Below are 15855 nucleotides of genomic sequence, written 5' to 3'. Positions count from 1 at the left end.
CGTGATCATGGTAGCTATAAACGAAGTCTAACACAGGCTGTTTGATGATGACAGCTACCCGGTTTCCCAAAAGGTGGAGGATTCCAGATAAAGTTCTACAAAATTGTCTACGACACCGTCATACAGAGCTCACTCTGTCCCTGGCACTGTTGAGATAACATCCGTGACTTGAGAACCACGGTCACTTCCGTTTTTCATCTGAGGGCATTATCCAAGAATGTGCAGCTGGTGGTGGCAGAGCTGGGGTGAAATCAGGGTGGTGTGGCTCCAGAATCCTCATTCATCATCGCTGCTGCACGTGAGCGTACTTCAGTTTACAGAATAATTGCATTCCGGAAAAAACCAAAACACTTTAAGCCTGAGCTAAAAGTCCTCCGTGTGTCGGCATAAAAAAAAAAAAAAAAATGACGTCACGGACTCAGATGGTTGTGAACGGGATTTGCAATGAAATGAGTATTTAGAAGGCAACCAAAAGTTGTGCTGTGGGGGGGGGGGGGCTAAGTCTTTATTGTGAAGGACCCGGTCTGCTGGCGGCTTCTTGCGGCATTCACGACCCCACCTGATAAATACAAGGAAACTGGCCATTAACATGTCCGCTTAGGAAGATTGCCCCTAGGGGGCAGCACCACCCATTTCAGAGCAAATGCTTTGAGGAAGTCCTGGGTTGTTATTTAGTGCCTCAGTCGATGTATTTGTCCCACTTTCTGTCTGCTGTTTTCTGTTCACTTCTTTCTCGATCCAAACTGAAGTTCTATCACCTATTTTGTGGGCCTTTTGTTTTGTTTTTATTCCCCCCCCAAAAAATGCATTTAAATACCTCCAATTTTCATTCCCACCATCTTCCAAAACCCCTATGATCTATTTTATATAAACACAATTTACATAGACACACCCAAGAGTCTTGAGGAAGTACATATCTTCATTTAAAGTTCTAATATTGCCAGCAATGGAGGAACCTCTTGTGGCCTTTTGCCAGCCCAGGGTGCATTAGGAAGAGATGGGGCCCTTGCTTAGATGTCCCAGGGTGCATTAGGAAGAGATGGGGGCCTTGCTTAGATGTCCCAGGGTGCATTAGGAAGAGATGGGGACCTTGCTTAGATGTCCCAGGGTGCATTAGGAAGAGATGGGGCCCTTGCTTAGATGTCCCAGGGTGCCTTAGGAAGAGATGGGGGCCTTGCTCAGATGTTCTCACCTGCTGTGCATGTGTTTAAATAGCACAAATAACAGGTTCATATTCTCTTCTAGCCTGTTAAAAAACAAATGGCCTCTTTCCTTCGGGGTGAGGTGAACCCAAGCCGTTTCCTTGGAGATTGTATGTGAGTGACCATCTTAAAAGAAATTCATATACTTCTGGGACAGCCACCCTCTGGCTTGGCCAATGGTTTGGGTATTCACTTTGGAGGTTACTCCATGTCTTAGTCAGGCTGGGCTTTGCCGTGACCAAGTATAGACTCGGACGTCAAGGCCAAAGTGCTGACTGATTCGGTTCTGGTTTGCACACAGCTGTCTTGGGGATGGGTGGGTGGATAGGAAGGGAGTGAGAGGGGAGCGAGCAAGAAGAAAGAAGGGAGTGGGCAGGGGAGAGGAAAGGAGACAGAAGAAAGGAGTGAGGAGAGAGGAGAGAAAAGAGCATATACCAACCTCTTACAAGGGTACTTTTAAGGGCTTACCTCCTCAAAGCCTCACCTCCTGGCGTGTTCCTAATGTGGCTTAATGCTTCAGTGCAGGAAGTTTGGGAGGGGACGTGGGGACATTCTACCATGTATTTCATACTTAGCAGCTAGAAGAGGAACATTTTAACATCTTTTTATGGAAGATTGGCTTGAAGAGTACCCTAAACTTGACCTTTCCAATGTACCTTCAAGGACATGTAAGGCCTTCTGTGATGAGCCAGGGCTAGAAGAATCCAGCAGAGGTTTGGTGACCTATAGGGGCTTATAAAATGGATTCTGTAACTTGTATTTTAGGTTATGGAGTTTGTCCATCTTCTTTCTTAGAAATTATATTATCTGGAAAGGTTTCATTTCTATTTTACAGGGATTTGATTTATTTGGGTTTAGAAGTATTTTTAGAAGTGGGCTGATGTCACAAAAGAATGCTTAGTGTGAAACTTAATGGAAGTAAAGGAAAAAATGATTTAAGTCACATAGAAGTTTGCCAGAGGGCCTTGTTTTTCTCCAATTTTAGGCAGCGTAATCTATCCTGATTTCTATTGCTCTATATTTCTCCATCCCTATAGAGGAAAAACTTTTCTGCTACGTTCTTTCTCAAATAATGACCAATGGCCTACCTACTTGGAGAACAGAGATTAAATTCTGTTTGGACCTAGCAAAGTAATGTCACATATGCAAGAGGCTACATACCATGTAGTCTTTGAAAACCTTTGGGGCTCTCGGTCAGGATGCACACACATGGTGCAGGTCTCCTGAGGTCTCGGATTCAGGCTGTGCCCTGATATGCCTGTGCATCTTCTAAAAAAAAAGGTCATGGCTCTGTTTCTGAAGCTCGTCTTTTGAATGGATCCTGCTGCTGGCGGATGATTGATCTCATGGATGAGAGCATGAGAGGTGATGTGTGATGGAAAGTGGGTGCCAATCCGACATTCTTGTTCTGCTTTGGGGAAGGCCACATCCAAGCAGCACCTCAGGCTTGTTTTGAGGGAGTCCTCTTCCCTGAGTGTCATGTTTCTTTGCAAAGTTGTGGAACTGAGGTCACGGGAGAAGACTGGAAAAGAGACATTAAGAGATTTTACAAAGCAGGGAAAGACAGTAAGCCCTGACATCTTGGGGTGGTGAGAATCTCACCCCTCTCTCCTCCCAAGTTCTCTCTTTCCCTCTCCCTACCTCCCTCCTTGCCTCCCTCCCTCTCTCCCTCTCTTCTCCCCCCCCCCCTCCCCCCCCCCCCCCCCCCGATAAGTACAGATGTTCTTATGAAGGATTGCTATAAAGGAGAAAAAAATATCAGGAGAAAAATACTTAAAAGGAGAGGAGGAATGTCATTCTACCGAGTAGATGTGTTAAATGGGTTTATAATTTAACGTTGCTATTTCTTCGCCATTTTGACATCTCTTGGTTGGAACATTTTGATGATTTAAGAAGCATCAAAGCTTTACAATTAAGTTTAATATAAAGCAATATTGTCCGTGAAGTGAGAAATTGTTCTTTTCATTTCGTGAATGTCAGGCTCTGTTTAAGAACTGCATTCCATTTTTCCCAAGTGAGGTTGTGCCAGGATAAGAGAGGAGGGGCTTGGGAAATTAGCATGGATGTAGAAAGCTTTGACTTTTGGAAATTGGCATCAGGGAACCAGAAATAGTTGAGGAATTGGCTTTTGAAGTCAGACAGTCCATCTCATGCCACTCACAGACCTTGGTCTTGAAGCCGATTATTTATCTCTGTCCTGCAGTTACCCACAATGTGGAAGTGATTCTAGAGTCTACGGCCTGAGCTGCCGTTGGTCACGTGACAGCGCGTAAGGTCCTTTGTCAGGAGCATCTAGATGCTGACTCTTGTCTTGCGGTAACAGCAGTGTTTTTTCATCTCAGCCTCTAGTAAATGAAGCATTCAGGGCCAGCCAACAGGGAATTACTCACCGTTTTGTCTCTAACCCACAAAATAATACCCTTGTCCACTGCCGTGGAGTCTGTGGCTTGGCTGTGTGGTTGTCCCTGGTACATATCTTTGTCACTCAGATGCTTGGCTGAGTCAGAGCCCAAGAAAGGATGACAGTCTGTGATTGGACACACTCTGAACACTGGGGTTCTGTTTGAACCATGGGCTTGGCTTATCCTCAGTTTATCTCACCCGCCTGCCAAATTCCTTCATCAGTTATAGATGAAAACAAAAGAAATCTGAGCCTGGTTCTCAGTCCTGGGGGCTGTTACTACTTCGCTACTCCTCTCTGTCTTACAGTGGTACCCCAAACTCATTTTTATGTTTTGTTAAAAAAAGGAATAATGTGGAAAGGCAAAAGGGAAAAGAAACCATGAAGCCGATAAAGGAAGTGAAGAGTGGTGTTGGTCTGCGCTCTTTTGTTTGGTTTGCTAATCACAGTGTGCCGGTCAAGAATCTGGGCATGCGCAGTTTCAGCTAGTGCAGATGCCGAGGTCCCCCTGTTGACTCGGGAAGGACTTTTGTAAATGGTGACTGCCTATAAATCAGTTTAACTACCTGTGCCACTGGATTGGGGCAGGGCTGTGGCCATACTTTTTATATGGTAACTTTTTTCTGTTCCTTCCTTGCTAGAGGGTTTCATTTGTGCCCCGTCACCTGTTAGGCAGAACCAGATGACTTGGTGTGTATTTGACCATATTTCATGGGTACAACCCACAGTTTAAACAATGCAGCCTAATAAATTACAAATGCCCCAAGACAGAAATAATATTTTTTTTATTTTTATTTTTTTTTCTCCCCAGCAAAACTCAAGCCTATTCTTCGTTCTGTATTCCAGGTGCACTTTATATCGATCATTTCCATGGACTCTCTACACCCACTGGACCCCTGGTGAGGAACCCCCAGGTCTGATCTTACTAGTTTCCAGATTCACCACTGTTAATCTCTACTAACCAGGGAAGGCAAGGGTGACATTATGACACCGCTTGCTTCTATGTGCTCTGTGCTTATGGACATGTCAAAAAGCAGCAAGAGTCAACTGATATTTATGCCAGTGGCAATGTCAGAGGAGCAGTAGGAGGCAATTGAAGTTCAAGGTGTCAGCCCACCAGGAGGAAACTCTCTGATGGGTCAGCCTTAGACGGGCAAGGCCCTGAGACCACCGACCACAGAGTGTCTTTTGATTCTGCTGTTTGTCCCTGCCATCTTCCTCTGGTATCCGGCATGGTGTGAATGGGTGTGGGGAGATCCCCACTGCCGGTGATGTAGTGTGTTTATCTCATGGAAACAGCCTGTTCTACTGGGCCTTATCTGTGGACTGTCATGAAGATGATTCCCTAAGCTTACTGTCTAATTGATAATAATAATGATAGCTTATACAGAGTTTTGGTGAATAAAAGTAAAACAAGGAGGTGTCACACAGCTAGAACCCGTGAGTTTCTATCGAGGAGCTGTATAGATCGTGGCTTACTTAGGTTAATGATTAAGAAAAACAGTTGAGTCCCAGTAGCCCAGCTGGCTTAAATTCTTTTAATCTTAATGTTGGGAGATGTGTTCACAGGTTACAGAGTGCATAATAGCTGAAAAAAAAAAGCTTTGAAAATAACTTAAAGTTAGACTAAGATGTTTTAGTCAAATAGCTCTGAGGTGAAAAACCCAAGAAGATAATCTAAAGTTTTAGAAAGGCACACAGTTGAGTGAGGAACTCATGAAGGTCAGGGAACAAGAACAAAGCAGTCCAATTATTACTAGCTGACACATTTTTCTTGCTAGGATTGGTTGATAACCAAAGGTGATGAATAATTCCTTATACCCGTTTCTGCCCTCAATCTCCTGATATAAAAAGAACTATTGATGAGTGGGTATGTACCCTAAAGATTTAAAGTAGAGCTGATTAATTCTTTTTCATATATAAAAGTTTAGGTTTGTGATTCCTTATAAGATTACCTTTCAAGATAAGTAGTAAAGTAATTGGCCCTTTCTTTGTAGCTGCAAAATGCAGCCTGCCAGAAAAAGACAAGACCAAGAAGAATACCTTGCTTGCCCGCATGGTTAATCTATATAACAAGTTGCTTGGGTATGGATATATGTGGGTTCTTAGGATAATTTGGTTTTCACCCATAATACATAAAATGTTTAATCATGTAAGGGATATGGAAACATGCTGTTTTTACTGTTTATTTTATATTCATTGTAATTATTCACTTGAAAAACAGAATGTAACCACATTGTAATTTTCATATTGCCTGAAAGATTTTGCTGGGGGTATATAAGCTATAAGGGAAAGAATAGAGATAGAGTTAGAGAGAGTTAAAATGAGTTAGAAGGAAAACATCTGGAATGAGAGAAGGGATAGAGAATGCAAAGGAAGAATAAAGAAAAGGTTTGAAGGAAACCATCAAGAGAGTATGCAAGTGTCTATTTCCCTAACCTCCCTCAGATAGAAAAGTCTTAGTTATATGCCAACACCATGGATTCATTTCGAGCCCTGGGCTATCTGGAGGCTGGTCTCCCAGGCAACAATACATTTAGATCAGAAATTAGAAGGACTTTTAAGAAGGAACTAAAGCCAAGACCTTCCAAGGCTTTACTTTCCTTTTTACTCCTCAGGCACTTAAGTGAGTGGAAGAAGATTTAGGCTAATGGTCTTTCAAGTACTGCACTTTACTTCAAAGTGTGACTTGCCATTTTCAGAATTCTCTTATTGAAGGAATGCAGAGGATGCGGCCCTGAGGGAGCATTTGGTGGTTTGAATTGTCAACATAAATGCAAATGCCCAGGTGTGAGATTTGCTGTGTGTATTAGTTCTAACGAGGAACTAGTTAAATTTAGCTGATGTGTTTTCCTTAAATCCTTGGCCTAACACTTACAGATTCGCCCTTAATCTGAATCTTGATGTAGGGTAATCTGGACCCAAGAGATACAAGTATACACACAAACACCAAGCCTTAGGGCTGGTGAGGTAGCTGAGTGGCTGAAGGCACTTGCTACACAAACCTGACAATAAAGGTGGAAGGAGCCGGGCAGTGGTGGCGCACGCCTTTAATCCCAGTACTCGAGAGGCAGAGCCAGGTGGATCTCTGTGAGTTCGAGGCCAGCCTAGTCTACAGAGTGAGATCCAGGACAGACACCAAAGCTACACAGAGAAATCCTGTCTCAAAATAAAAACCACAAAAAAAAGAAAGAAAGAAAGAAAGAAAGAAAGAAAGAAAGAAAGAAAGAAAGAAAAAAGGTGGAAAAAGTTACCCTCTGACCTCCATATGTCACCCTCCTACACATGCGTGCTTGTGCACACATGTGCAACACACACGCACACACAATTAAAAAAAAACCCAAGGTTTGTTCCTGGGAACAACAAACTACACTGTTGAAGTTTTCTAAGACTGAAAGTTTAGTTTTAACAGAATGGCCTCTGCTCCTTGCTACATTGGACTCTGAATAGGGCTAATTGACTTCCTGGTTATAAGTAAATAATCAGAAATTCTGTACCTGTGAACCTTACACTCTAAAGGGTGATAAATACCAGAAGTGGCTAAGCTATGATGCAATCCAACGAAGAAAAAGAAAATGAAAAGGAAGACAATTAAATAGACTCGCTTGCAAATCGTGTTTGAAGATGTTGGTTATTGCCAGGGCTCCACTTAGTTGTTTTTCCCCAATTCATGCCTTGTAGCGTTGTTATCAAAAGCACTCTTGTAGAATTAGCTGAGAATGGAGATGACGCCTCCCTCATTTCATGGGGACTGAGATTAAATTCTATTCTGGGCAGTGGAAAATCGTGCGTGCTAATCAGAACGCTGTGTTTCTCTTTTCCTGCGCGGAGAATGTTCTCCTCGAGCTTTGCTGGAAGCTCCGTTCTCACCCTGGGAGTCTGCCTTCCCCTGGACTTTGCACCTGTGGTTCTTGGCTTCTGCTCTGGTGGGTTCGTGAGGCAGCTAAAGAAATCTTACGATTTCTCCAGTTTGAGGCTTGTAGGTGACATCCATGCCATCCATTGGGGGGGTGTTTCTAGGATGGGGGAAATTTCCTGGGCAATTGTAAGGATATACAAACAATGCATCCCATTGAGCTTGTTATGTGCAAGCTCTTGATATGTTTGGAACCATGTAGGGAGACGTAAATATACTTGGCAAGAGGACTTGGAGCAGAATTGGCAGTGACTGATAGCTTTCCTAAGGGCTGGGGAAGAGCCCCTTTTGTTGGACTCTTCTGTTGTTTTGTGTTCGCTAATTTCTACTCTTTATTTTCTCCTTTCTTCTACTTCCTTTGGTGACAAGAGTCACCTTCTTTTCCTCTTCCTCCTTTTTGACTTGTGTTTGGCTCACGCTGTGACAAATGGTTTCAAAATGTCAGTCTCCCCCCCCCCCCCCCATCGAAAGTTTATATTTTCCTCATTCAGAGTCCACATGGGTGTTCCAAGTTGGGTGACACTCCAGAGTGGCCTATCTCTAACAAGGTGGATGGGGTGCTTGGGATGCTTCTGTCTTATGGTTTCCCTGACTTGGAGCTATGAGGTTATCCTGCCATCTCCAAGGTTGGCTTGGGGATGGGCTGTGGGAAAGGTCACGCAATCCCCCTGGCTCAGCAATGAGTGTCACTATGTACCTGCACAGAAGGACAAGAAAGGGATGTTGGCAAGATCAATGGTGTCTTCCATATTTCTCTACTTGAATACTTACCTCATAATACATATTTTTAAAAATAATGGCCAAGACTCTACATTTTCCTTGAACTGTTAAATTTTGCCGTATTTCCCAAGGCGATATTTCCACTATTATTCCAATCTAACTAATCTTTTTTTTTTTTAGGGGGGGGTGCATTGAGACAGGGTTTCTCTGTGTACCTCTGGCTGTCCTGGAACTTCCTCTGTAGACCAGGCTAGCCTCAAACTCAGAGGTCTCCCTGCCTCTGCCTCCCAAGTGCTGGGATTAAAGGTGTGTGCCACCACTGTTTAGCTCAATCTAACTGATCTTAAATTCCTGTTACTATTTATTCTTGGATTCACATACCATTTCAAAGTTGATGTATTCTTTATTACCCTGGTATAGGGAAGGATTTTTACATACATTTATGCATATGGATGTGTATGTACTAAGATAAAATGGATTGCTTCATTCAACTACCCTAAAGTGAGGAACCTCTTTGCACTGAAGGCTACCTTAAGAAAATGAGATGAAGCCAGACAGGCAGAGGCAGGCAGATCTCTGTGAGTTTGAGGTTAGCCTGGGCTACAGAGCAAGTTCCAGCACAGCCAGGGCTATACAGAGAAACCCTGTCTTGAAAAACAAAACAAAACAAAACAAAAAAAGATGAAAGCTACAAATTAGAGGAAAAATAGAAATCTTAAGGGTTAGCATCAGGAATATAGAAGAAATTCTTCCAAATAACCAAGCAAGAGGATAACAAATCAACATAAAAGCATCCAGAAAAGCATTTAACAAAATGGCCTGTAGAGAGACCACAGGGAGATGCTGGTTACCGTTAACTACCCAACTGATTTACCACAGTCACTTGGATCCCTTCGGGGATGTACTGGGAGAGCATTGAGACCTGTTGTGCAGATATGCAGTTAAATTAGTATTCAATATCCTTATACCAGATGGCCCAGCCACAGCATTCCTAAGACTATATGTGTTGGAAAATGTGATGCAAACTGTTTGAGGTAGAAATGCTAATATATGAGGAAATTATTTATTTGTTTACTTTTTTTTTTTTTTTTTTTTCCAGACAGGGTTTCTCTGTGTAGTTTTGGTGCCTGTCCTGGATCTTGCTCTGTAGACCAGGCTGGCCTCGAACTCCCAGAGATCCTCCTGGCTCAATTACAGAAAACTATCTTCTTTAAGTAAGGCTTAATTACTAAAAACAATTGTGCATGTGTTTGTGTGTGTGTGTGTGTGTGTGTGTGAATATTGTGTGTATGTGCATGAGTATGTATGTGTGTGTGAATATGTGTGCGTATGTGTAAGTGCATGGGTATGTGTGTGTGTGTGTGTGTGTGTGTGTTTCTGCTTTCCAAGACTTTGTCTTAAGTCCTATTAAAAGTAGACTTGTTATAAGCACACATTCCTATTAGTTGTAGGTTGTTCCCATGCCAGGACATGTAGCAATCTGAGGTTATCATGGGCCATGGACTTGACTTTTGCTCCTGTTTTTCTTAACATTCCTTTCCCATGGCCTCATTTAAATAATGAAACAAACTAAATAACTAAACACCTTTCTTCAGTTCCCACTGTAGCAAAATGCCTAAGTTATTTTATTAGTTTCATGAGGTTGTTTACCCTGGGCTTAACTTATGCTCTTGTGGTTTATGTCACATTTATTAAAAAGAGATATGCTTGTTGCACTGACGTGAAGGCTTAGGAAAGGGAGGAGGGGGTCACCCCGTCACAAATCACAACCCCGTTGTGAAACAGCCAGTCCTGTTAAAGAGTCAGCAATTGGCCTCATGGGGGAGTTATTTACAAGCGTGTAAATAACTGCAGAAGCATCCCAGCAAAGGTTGGCTGCCAGGGCTGAAGAGGTCAGAGGGGAAAGAGGTCCCTGGAACCCAGAGTGATAGGAGAAGAGTGGGCACCCTGCTTGGAGGTGTGGTCTTGGGTGAACAAACATCAAACAAACATCACTGCCAATGAGAAGGGGAATGCCAGCCACCCCCCCCCCCCACACACACACACATTATCAGGACCCAGGTTTAGAGAGCAGGGGTGGGGTGGGGGAGAACTATCGATGACAGAAGCCACAAGGGGCCTAAGCTGGTGTTCTGAAGCAGCTGGGTATGAGGGAGGCCAGGGAGTGCAGAGTGGACGTGAGGACACAATTGGAAAGATCCAGCACACACACAGAGCATCTGCTACCAGGATAAACACATATTTAACAAGTCTTTTCCAAGCAGGGTGAATTTACCTTCAGTGGTTTGATAATGATCACATTTATTTGGAGGGATTTTATTTTTAATCCTTGGAAGACTAGGCTTTGCTACCTCGGTTTGAGGTCTACCTCAAAAGGGACATTTCCTAGGGAGAGTCTTGCCTTGGATATTCCAGGGATGTTCATTGTCATTTTGGTTCTAAGTGTGGTCAAGGTAAGGTAGAGGAAATGATGGACCTCTCTTGAGAACTGGGCTCAGTACTGATAATATCCTGTGGCTCCTTGTTCTGATGTCATCAGGAAGAGGGCTGAAGCTGCTCCACAGGGAGGTTTTGGAATTGTTAGGGGAGAGATCCATTTAGAAGACTCAGAAGTTTCTTTCTCAAGAGACAGACTGGAGGCTCTAATTTGGAATTTTGAGGCCAATGTATTGCGCCTTGTTGTTTTTCCAAAAACTCCGAGTGATTTGAAAGATTGGAGTAGGAGGGGCCAACACATCCAGGTGCTGGGCAAGGGATCTGGTGAGTTGCGGCTAAATGGGAGAGAATTGTGTTTTCTTCTCCAAGTAAAGCGAGAGAAGTCCTTACAAGGATAAAGAAGAGTCTATACGGAACTAGGAATACTGCTGATCTTTCCAGAGAGGAGTCTGTCTCTTGTCCCCAGGATAGGTCCCCAGACTGTACACAACCCTGACAGGCTCCCAGGGCCTCTTCCTAACATACCATACTTCTGCACACATGGCCAGGAAATGAGATCTACTTTTGAATGTCTTATTATATCTGAAAATTGGAACACCCTAAGGATGAGGGTTTTGCATGGGGAGCTATGTCTGAGCAGGTTTGCCGCTTGTGTGCATCAGAGTTTAGGAACACAGACAGACCGGAGTTCTGAATGGGGCTGATTAGGAGGCAGAGAGATCCTGGAGCTAGTGGGGTAGGGTGGGGGAGTCAGGAAGGGGCTCTCCTTGTTTTTTTTTTTTTTTTTTTTTTTTTTAATGTCATTACGGCTTCTAAGGGGAGGCATGCAGCAAACGGCTAGTTGGCTCAAAGGCTTCCCAGCATTGAGAGGCCAGTTAGCTCCTGAAGGTGGGATCTGGCTTTCTTCAGACCTCCTGGCAGCCTGGAGGAATGTCTGGCATATTCTAGCAGGAGATTCTCTCACACATTTCTCTTGAATTAGAAAATACTACTTGGCGATTCTCTGTACCGTGTTGAAAAAGACAGTGGTTCTTCAGGGCTTGGCAACTAAACCAAGCTTTATTAAGGATATTCTTGGGTCACTGCTTTGTTGAACTTAGCCAGGATCCTGCTGTGCTAACTTTATACTTAGACTTGAGGCTTTTGCCTCCCTAGAAGGTCGTAAGGAAATTCCAGAAATTCTGTGGGTGCTATCATTTCAGGCATTCCAGAAAGCAAAGCAAACAAAATCAAATGCAGCTGGCATTCTGCCACAATGACAGTTACTGTCCAAAGTAGAAAGGCAAGATGATTTTGTTGTCCCATGGAAATACCAACCAGAAGCACTGATGGACCTTCCACAAGGGTTTCTGCCTCTCCCTGCCTTAGTGTTTCCAGGCATCCCTGTTCCTGTCACAAAGCTCAACTGTGGTTTGGGAATGTCAAACAAAAGACAGGATGAGCCTCAAAGCTGTGAGATGTTTTGCAAAACTGTATGTATTAGTCAGGGTTCTCTAGAGTAACAGAATTTATAGAATGAATCTCTCTCTATATATATACAGAAAGGGGATTTATTAGAATGATTTACAAGCTGCAGTCCAGCTAATCCAACAATGACTGGCTGTGAATGCAAAGTTTAAGAATCCAGTAGTTGTTCAGTCCATGAGGCTAGATGTCCCAGCTGGTCTTCAGTATATGCTGGAATCCTGAAGAAGTCGGCTCTAATGCCAGAGAATGAATGGATGTGCTAGCAAGGTGAAGGTGAGCAGACAAAGAGCAAAAGCATCCTTCTTCCACGTCCTTGTATAGGCTGCCAGCAGAAGGTATGACCCAAATTCAAGGTATGTCTTCCTGCCTTGAGACCAAGATTAAAGGCATGTCTTTTCCCAGCCCAGAAGATCTGGATTAAATGTGTGTCTTTCTACTTCAAAGATCCAGATTAGGAGTAGATCTTCCTACTTCAAATTAAGAAAAAAAAAAAAATCCCTTACAGATGTGCCCTTCATTTTTGGATTTTAGTTAATTCCAGATTTTGATAACCAAGAATAGCCATCACACTGTAGAATTCATCCTGGGCACAAGTGTACACTCTGCTATTTATTTGGGTGTTGTGGTTGTCCATGAATTGTAGAGGTTGGAGTTTTACTTATTTAACTTTGTACTCTTTTAAGTAAAAATATTCACCCAGTAGGCCACCAGTCTTCAGAGAGTACCCTCCTCCCTCCCCCAACACAATGATCTCCAGCATCTGCTTAAGCTGTCCTGTGCTTTCAACCCACTTTGGATAGACATGACCTGTGATGCTCATAGGGGTGTTTTGACAAGGAAGGAATGGCCTGTGGTTGTCAAGGTGGACCTCAGATCACTGGATGAGTTAAGGGCACCGATATATTGTGAGGGCATTCAGCAATCATATGTAGGGAACCATGTAACAAGAAACTGTAGTGAGCAGACACTCTCGGCACTGACTTGCTAGTCATGTGAGTGCATCCTGCTGGAAGTGACTTTCCATCCATCCACTGTCATGAGTGGCAGCCTGCATGGACAAGATCCCTGGTTACTCTACTCAACCCATCCTGAATTTCTTCCTTTTAAAACAATTATGAGTAAATGTGTGTGTTATGTGTGGGTATGTGTATGAGGGCAGTGCCTCAGAGACCAGACAGAGCAGGGCATCAGATCCTCTGGAGCTGAAGTTATAGGCTATCATGGGCTCCATGATGTGGATGTTGGGTGCTCTGCAAGAGCAGTATGTACTTTTAACTGCTGAACCATCTCTCTAGCCCCAATCCTGAGCTTCAGAAACTCAGTGAGAAAGTAAATGTTTCCGTTTTTTCCAATGGTTAAATTTTGGGGAATCTGTTGCTCAGCAATTGCTCGCTAATCTAAGACAGTGATTATTAACTAGAAATTAAAATTACTCATTACAAATAATGACATTGGGAGCTGACGTTGGGTGCAAGTTCAGTTAATGAAGTTCAGTTAATTCCTTCGTCGCATAACTTTTGAGGCTGAGGATGTAGTGTAGTTAGTAAAGTATTTGCCAAGGAAGCATGAAGTCCTGGAATCAGTTGCCAGCACTGCATAACCCAGGCATACTGCATACCTATAATACCAGTACCCTGGAAGTAGAAACAGAAGAATCATCCCTGGATATTTAGGGAGTTTTATATCAGCTGTCTACAGATCCTGTAGTAAATACAAAATATCTTGTACAGATACCAGATCCCATCTCAAAACCCAACCAAATGAACAACAAAAAAGTGACTTTTGGAGCTGGGTTTTTAGGCAGAAAATGAGACATAGCAGTTTAGAATGTTGTTTTCAGACTTCTGCAGGCATCCTTCTTAATAACTAGGACTCAAAGGGTAGCTCTGGGTAGCCACGGGCATTTCTTGAAGACTAGACTGACAGACCACCTATGTTTAACTGAAAATACAGAGGCTGGACTTCAACCTGTAGGGATAAGACACAGCCACTCCCAATTGCTTAAGAGTGGTGGAAATAACCAGTGGGTCAGAGCGCAGGTCTCCTCAAAGAATCAAGAAGCCATCTTGCCTTCTCTAAGGCATAATAACAGGTAGCTGCCACCTGGTATTTGAAACTTTCTGAGATCATAGAAAGGCTAGCAGCATATGAAATGGGTTGATGGTGACCCTTCCATAGAAAAGAGCATGGAGGAGAGACACTATTACAAGGCCAGAGGCAAGAATAATAAAAGTACAAATTTCCATTCAGCGCCACAGGCGCTCCTAGATGCTGAAGAATCTCCTGCTACCATACAGCTGAGTCTGTGCCGAATGATCATGAAGACATTTGATAATATGCTTCCAGGTTCAAGAGAATATAGTGCTAAGGACTGTGAGTTGTCACGTTTCCTGGGTGGAAAGGAGAGCTGTTTTGCCGGGGGCTAGTTCTTACAGGAGCCCTGCACTTCAGAGACTGAGCATTGATTAGGGAACATGAGATCACATGTGAAGACAAGTGGTCCCACTAGTCACCTAACTCAGCCAATTTAAGCACATGTCCTCTTTGGTTGTGGGAGAAAGAAGGAGATAGGATGGAACAAGTTGGCACCGGCTGTCCTAAGAGTCAAAGTCTTACGTTCCGGAGAGGATTATGCTTATACTTATCACTACTAACACATTTTGCATATGCATGTGACATTTTTATTTACATTTATCAATTATGGGAAAATAAATCAATAAAATAAGACATTCCATTCCCTTTACCAGTTCTCAGCCAACACATTAGAGAAAAAAAGTTGAGTTCAGGCAAGTACAGCCAGGTGGAATTGGGACTTGAGTGACATTAAGCTTTCAAGTGCCTTAAGTATTTGCAACACAGACTATTTCCTCTCAGGGAAAAGCTGGAGTTTGAGGGGTAGGGGAGGAGGAGGAATGAGTGAGATCAGGCTTCTCAACTGTGGGTAATGATCTTCAAAACTCCCAGGGCAGAGGAGTTTAGAGCCCTGAGATCTACTGGAGAGGAAAACTGGAGTTGGAGAAGAAGGGATCTTGAGTGAGTGACAGGCTAATGGGGGATGTGCTGTTGATCTGATTTTGCCTCAAACTCCACAGCCCCGACTCCTCAGCACTTGGTGTTTTTTTCTTCCTCCCCACCCCACCTTTGTTCTTTCTCAGATTCCTTCCCGGAATCAAACATTATCCAATAGGACTTTCCTCCATCAAGTTTTTATTTCAAAAAAATGGAACGGAAACTTAACACATGTAATATATTGAATTCTCCATTTCAGTTTTAGGGTAGTTTACGCCTAGATGCACTGTGCAGAATGTCTCCCTTTTTGTACAGTCTTGTTTAGAGTCAGACTTTCATACATACCCTTTTCATGGAGCCTATGGGCCTCTTTGTAAATTCATCTGGGGAGATGAGACGGATGCCTTGTGAATCGGAGACAAGTTGCTTAGACCACCCTGCCCCAAGGCCATCTGCTGTTGACTGGGTGCTTTAGCTGGGTTCCTCCACCCTTGGGTGGAGACAGAAGTTTGGCTTGTTCTTTGGTAGTGGTGCTTTGGCTGGATGTGAGTTTAGCCATATGGCGGTTGGCCTCTTTCTCCTTCCCTTTTGCGGACTAGATGCCAGCATAGAGTAGCTTACATGGGTGAGAGCAGGGGACCTTCCGGAAGGGCTGGGTATCTTTTTTTTTTTTTTTTTTTTTTTTTTAATTTCGTCTTAAAATT

The sequence above is a fragment of the Peromyscus eremicus genome, chromosome 8b (assembly GCF_949786415.1).
Source record: "Peromyscus eremicus chromosome 8b, PerEre_H2_v1, whole genome shotgun sequence".
Lineage (NCBI taxonomy): Eukaryota > Metazoa > Chordata > Mammalia > Rodentia > Cricetidae > Peromyscus > Peromyscus eremicus.
The sequence above is the reverse complement of the archived record's forward strand: the minus strand, read 5'-3'. Positions refer to the sequence as shown.